Source organism: Papio anubis, chromosome 10 (assembly GCF_008728515.1).
Source record: "Papio anubis isolate 15944 chromosome 10, Panubis1.0, whole genome shotgun sequence".
Lineage (NCBI taxonomy): Eukaryota > Metazoa > Chordata > Mammalia > Primates > Cercopithecidae > Papio > Papio anubis.
Window position 1 is genome coordinate 118,145,028 of NC_044985.1, and position 6,774 is coordinate 118,151,801.

The 6,774-nt window shown below is 44.2% G+C and overlaps 1 long non-coding RNA gene across 1 annotated transcript; it reads right to left on the minus strand.

The window, feature by feature from the left end:
• Positions 1–921: 921 nt before the first annotated feature.
• Positions 922–5,359, minus strand: LOC103876605. The gene is made up of 3 exons (XR_001893697.3): positions 4,328–5,359; positions 2,043–2,717; positions 922–1,137 (listed from the first exon to the last, which is right to left on the minus strand). It is a non-coding gene; the product is annotated as an uncharacterized LOC103876605 (long non-coding RNA).
• Between the last annotated feature and the right edge of the window lie 1,415 nt (positions 5,360–6,774).

Consider the following 6,774-nt stretch of genomic DNA (forward strand, 5'->3'; position numbering starts at 1 on the left):
ATAGCGCTTTTGGAGACAGGTGGTTTAGAACTATATTAGATGCCTAGATATGGTGATATGATATTTCAGAACTGTTTGATCTGGAGAAAATGAGAGAAAAACAATACATAGAGGGATAATTTTATAAAGATGTACTCATCCAGAGAAAACAGAAAGTGAGTGAACCTTACAGAGAGAGGATTTGTCTCCAGGTCTATGCTTTTTCAGTTTGGCATTCACATTGCTCTCTCAGTGTTCCCACAGTATTTTCTCTTTTTACTTTTTTAGAAAGTCTCCTCCTGACTGCAGAAATTCTTGACATTTGATTTACTCAAAGCTGGCTTCTTCCTACCAATGACTACCCATATTATTAGATCAATTTTTCAAAACATCTACAAAAACTGCATTTCTTTAAACTGACTTTGGAAAAAATATTAGCAGTTTTAACACAGCACAGTTATATGTGTGGCAGATAGTACTGATGTCTACCCAACACAGGTTTGCCTTTTCTTCCATTCCAACAGATTTTATTCAGAAAGGCAATGTACTTGTGTGTCATCGTCCCCTCTTTTGCAGCCAGGAGTGTCTGTGTGACTCAGTTCTGGTCATGGGGTATGATATGGTTTGCCTCTGTATCCCCACCCACATCTCATGTTGACTTGTAATCCCCACGATTGGAGGTGGGGCCTGATGGGAGGTGACTAGATCATGGGGTGGTTTCTCATGGTTTAGCACCATCCCCCTAGTGCTACCTTGAGATAGAGTTCTCGAGAGATCTGGTTGTTTAAAAGTGTGGGACACCTTCCTCTTCCCTCTCTTCCTCCTGCTCCCGCCATGTAAGAGATGCTTGCTTCTCCTTCACCTTCCACCACGACTGTAAGTCTCCTGAGGCCTCCCCAGAAGCAGAAACCTGTGTAGCCTGCAGAACCATGAGTCAATTAAACCTCTTTTCTTTATAACTTACCTAGTCTCAGATATGTCTTTATAGCAATGCAAGAATGGACTAATACAAGGAATAAGCAAAAGACCTTGGGGAGGGCTTACCTGGGGTAATAAAGCTTTGCTCTCAACCTTACCCTTCACCCTTTCTGGAATGTAGATACCATGTCCTGGAAGGCACAGCAGCCACCTTGTGGTCATGAGACAGAAAGGCACAAGCTAAAAATAAAGATGGCAAAGCAGAAAAATAAAAGTAGCCTGGATCCCTGAAGATTTTGAGGAGCCATTGAGTAATATTTTATTTATTGTAAGAAGTTATGGCTAGGTAGAAATCAGTATTCTTCTGGTAATATAAATAAATAATCTCAAAATAATTTCTAGTATATAACCTTTCTTGGGACGTTCTCCAAGGAAATAGTCCTTATCATAAAGTTGATGCATAAATATGCTTATTACAAAACTGTTGGCAAATTATTGAAAATAACTTAAAATGTTCAATAATATGTAAACAGATCATCCATCCATGTCTTCTGACTCTGGAATCAGTAAAGTTATCCTCCCTGGTGCCAAGTTCTTGGTCAATTGCTCTAAGAAACTGTCTCCTGCGATGGACTTTTTTCTTCCTCTCTGGGGTATATGCTGGCTGTTTCATTTATTGCCCATCAGAGCAGAAGGGTTTGGGATGCTTGCACCATTCTTCCTGGGACCACCTCTAGAAAGTCATTCAACACAAATACGCTGCAGATAACAGCATAGACTGGATGTGACATACAGTAGTGACAGCTAGGGGAAAAGGTTTATTGCAGAGCAGATTCAATCTCAGAGCATTTGGAGAAGAACTCTGACTTGGCACAACAAGAGCACCTGTGTGCCATGCCATTTAGTCCCCTGTCAAGAAACTTTCCGAGATTTTCCTTCTTTCTATCCTGATTAGAGACAGGCGATACCATCATAATTTAAGAACGTGAAGCCAGGCAACAGTACTTTCACTCATTAAAGATTTTTTTTCAACTGACAACTCATCTCTCAGCTATTTAGAGAAAAGGGCTCAGCCCTAACAAGTCAAAGGTATTCAACAATGAGAAACATTTATAACAAAGGGGAAGGGAATGTGAATCACTTACTGGAGCCCGAGGCTGTTTGGTTCTGGAAATCTTGGAAGCCTTTTTGACCTTGTTATTCACTTCAGTCAGTCTTCGTCCCTCTAGGCCAACCCCAGCTCTTACATTTCAAGTTCATTATTCTGTTGCAGAAAGTTGACCAGAACCCACAAGGGGCCTGATTTTGGATCCACAAGCCTGCGAAAGTTGATCCCTCAACGTGATGTTTTCTGAGACTCGTTCACAAGTAAAATACACTTGAGACAGGGAAAGGACTAACAAAGAATCACATTACAGTGTGGATTAGGATCACTGTCTAACTTTAATCAACTGATGTCAGCATACACAAAATCAATAGATTTTGTTGCTATGTCCTCAACATTAAAAAAGAGAGAGAGGACATACAAGTATATTCGGTTACCTCCATACCTGTCTCCTGGAATAGTTGCTTATCCTGAAAATGCTATAGATGATGTGGTTTCCACAAAGACATCTAAGTAGGAAATGAGAAGACTCTATGAGACCCTAGGATCTCAGAGATAGAGATATTTGCAAACGCAAGTAGCTCATCCCAGGGTGGCAATCTCTTGTGGGGAGCCATGACCATTTTCCAATAATCCACTCACCTCTCACCTCTTTGCCTCAAAGTCTTCCTAGGAACCATCTTCGGATCTACAACTGAGTATAATATGTCTGTAACTAAGCAAATTGGGGCAGAATTAATTAAACCACTGCTAGAAGCAATCCTTGTCAAGTATTAGTCTACAGTTACAAAACAATATGCAAAGTATGATCCATTTTTGAATAAAAATACAGATAGATGGATGATAGAAAATGCTAAGTAGCAAAATCTTGTGCGGTTCGCTCTAGGTGGTCATTTATATGTGATTTTAAAAATTCAGCTATATTTTCCAGAGTATGAACAATGTAAATAAAATACAGTGTTTTCTTAAAAGGAGAAAATCATAGGGAAAGTATGATCCCAAGTCACCGCTGTTGATTTTTGTGCCAATGCATAATCCATTCCCAAGCAACCAGCAGAATGCCCTGAATGCTTCCACGTCCGTCCCCACAGTTGCAGAATTGCAACGTTTGTTCCAAAGGATGAAGGTGTGGTCTTAATTCAATTTGCTACAAGATTCACCTCAACTCCAATTTCACTTCAGGGCCTTAAGCAAAAGCAAAGATCAGCAACTGAATGGAACAGAAAAGAGGAAAACCCAGAGATCCTGGGAGAAGCCCAGTGAGCATCCCTGATGCCCCTAAATCCTCCCAGAGCAATGAGAGCTGCCCTGTTGCAGGCTAAGTATGTGACGCCCAGCAGCTCAACAGGAAGCCCATCAGGTGACTCCCTACTCCACGGACCCCCTCTGATGACGGCAGCTTCAGAATCCCCCAGCTGGTGTGTGCTCCTCACATGATCAACCACACCATGCTGAGAGGTGAGCATGGCAAAACAGGTTTTCTTAGACCTCTGGCCCTCTCAGGAACTGAGGATGAAGCTCCCACTGATGCTCTACCTGCAGCTTGGCCCCTCATCCCCAGTTTCCCTGTCCTGAGCTGATTGACAACTTCCCTGCCTTTTCTGTTCCTCCTCTCCCTGCCTTCCTGGGACTGGACCTGGAGTTCCTTCTGTGAAAGATATTGGCGGAATCTACAGTCATCTCTGCCGGGTCCCAGCTGAACACCCGCCTGTCTGTTTGCCGATGCCGGTCAAGCGTAAGGCTTGCTCCAATAAATTGAATAAGAAATGAAAATCCTGAAGCCATGACAATTCAACTCTGTGCCGACAAAAGAGACCCCGGGCTCTGGAAGATCCTGAGGGTCTGACTTCCTATAAAATAACTTTTCTTCTGAAAAAGAATAACCTTTAAGAAACTGTGTGATTCATGTTCTCAACAAGATTCAAGCAAACATCACAGTTAATTCCAGGAAACCTCTCTCAAATGCCAACGTATGAAACAAAGAACCCTGGTGTGAAATGAGAAGCCCAGTTGCTGAACACAAAGCATCAGGGGTCACTCTGGAATGTGAACCTGGACTTCCTCCATCCGTGATGCACAACCTCGAGGCTGGTTTTATGAGCTGCATGTGACAGTTTACAATCTGGTTACTTAACCAAAATACGTAACCTGCAGATCCCTTCCTTTTTGGAAGGAGACCCTGTGTAGAGAACTGAGAACTCTGAGTTCTGTCCCCAGTGAGCAAGAAACTTGTCTATGGTTTTCCCGAAATGCAACCCATTGTCTCCCAGGCCCCACCACTCAACAACAAGTGGTTCTCCCAGGAACATGCAAATATACAGCTACCTTCTTTCAGTCAGTTCTTTCCTTGTCTGTTTTCTTTCTGACCAACTAGAATGTGAGCTCCCGAGGGCAAGGACTTGTCTGTCCAGTTCACTCCATGTTGCCTGAATGGAGCATCATCTGCACATAGTAGAGGCTCGATTAGGAAGTCGTGGATGAGAGAACTGGATGTCGCTTCTGCCCATGCCTTGTCCATGAGCATTACTCAGATGGGGTGACAACTCTCTTTCCAAATCACATTGCCCTTGGCATTCACTAAAATTGGCTTTTCCACACCCATCTGGATGGGGAAGGAGAAACAGATGAGGTGGTAGAATTTACAAACGTGCTTATAGGTCGGAAGGGAACTAACAACAAAGTCTGTATCCCCAAGGGACGGTCCAGTCTGGAAAGGGAGAGGTGACTGTCAATGTGGCAGAGGAGAGGCACCACCACCTCCTCCTATCTTCCATTCCCTCTGCACACTGGACAATCGCATCCCGCAGTGAGAAAAGCCAATTGTTTCAGTCAATGCTTCCAGTCTTATTCTTGGCATACAAACATGTGAAAATAGACGTGTCAGTCATTTTCACGACTGCCAGGGTGGCTGCCAAGTAACCAGCAGGAGCAGGAGTGGAAGCTGACGTGGGAACCGTGCACCTGCTACTTTCCCATTAACATGTTGCTGTTTGGGGGCTACAATTCTGCCAGCTTGTCAGAAGATTTTATCTGTTTATAATGCGTGAATTCTGTTTTTATGTGAGTATTCAAAAAAAAAAAGAGAGAAACAGAAGAGCCCCTCTCGGTTATATTACCTTGGCATTCTTTTGAAAGTTCATCTGCATTAGGAAGGGTCGATGGTAAAGTCGATGACTATTTTGGCTCTCCAGTTCAGATCTGCTCACATCGTTCTTCCCCAACCTCACCCAGACTGGGAGTAATCCTCTTCTTCTGCTCTCAGTATTTGAATACATAAAATTATGGCCAGGCACGGTGGCTCACACCTGTAATCCCAACACTTTGGGAAGCCGCGGCAGGTGGGTCACGAGGTCAGGAGTTAAGATGATGAAACCCCATCTCTACTAAAAATGCAAAAATTAGCCGGGCATGGTGGCAGGCACCCGTAATCCCAGCTACTCGGCAGGCTGAGGCAGAAGAATCACTTGAACTCAGGTGGCAGAGGTTGCAGTGATCAAAGATTGTGCCACTGGACACTAGCCTGGGTGACAGAGTGAGACTCTGTCCCCAAAATAAATAAATAAATAAATACAAATATTAGGGGGATTCAGTATTATCCCTGTTTTACAGATGAGAAAACCGAGGCCCAGCAAGGTTAAGTGACCCGCCCAGGGTTCTGTGGCCTGCAAGTGGTGGAGTTAGGGTTACAAACCAGGCAGCTTGTTCCAAGGCCCCGTGCTGTTGTTAATCACTATGCCTTGCTCAGGTTGGTGTATATGCCACATCAATCATTCAGGGATGGGGTTTTAGGAAAACAACAAACAAATCAAAACAGGATGCCCAGTAAAATTTGAATTTTACATAAATAACAATATTTTTTAGTACATGATGTCCCATGGAATATTTGGGTCCTATTTTTACTTAAAAGTTTGTGTGGTTTATCTGAAATTCAAATTTAACTGGGCATGTTGTATTTGATTTGTCAGCCTAGCATTGGAAGTGGATTACTAGTTTGGAGATCCAGGAATCTGGAGGTTGGGGTGACCTGGGGATGAGAGATCCTCAGGTCAGTCAAGACAGGCAGGTGGGTAGAAGCAGCCTGAAGCTTCTTCTCATCTTGACCCCCAGTCTGGCTTCCTAGATGAGATGCTAATGGGACTCCAGGGGAAATGTTTGTGCCCTCTGCCTGCATTTCCGTATGCGTTCGCGCGCGTGCGCGCACACACACACACACACACACCCACCATGTACACACCTCTGGCTCTCTACCTAGAATGTCCAACTCATCAGGAGTAAGTTGCATGCCCTGGTGAAGCTTAGAGCCTCTGCTGTGCAGATGGGAGGCAAATTCAACCTAGGAGACTTTAGAGCACTCCAGGCAGCCTGTAGACCCCATCTCCCAAGAGCCTAGCTTTTATTTTATTTTTGTCTTTGTTAAAGACAAGGTCTCGCTCTGTTGCCAAGGCTGGAGTGCAATGGTGTGATCATAGCTGTCTGAAGTCTCAAACTCCTAGGCCTAAGAGATCCTCCCACTCAGCCTCCTGAGTAGCTGGGACCACAGCCATCATCCATGTACCACCATGCTCAGCTAAGCTGGTTTTTTTTTTCTTTCTTTTAAGAGCGACAGGGGTCTTGTTATGTTGCCCAGGCTGGTCTTCATCTCCTGGGCTTAAGCAATCCTCCCATCTCAGCCTCCCAAGTAGCTGAGGATTATAGGTGTGCACCAACATGCCTGGTGAGCCCGTGCTTCAGAATGGGAGGGTGCTAGTGGGCTATTGTGTGGCACAACCAAG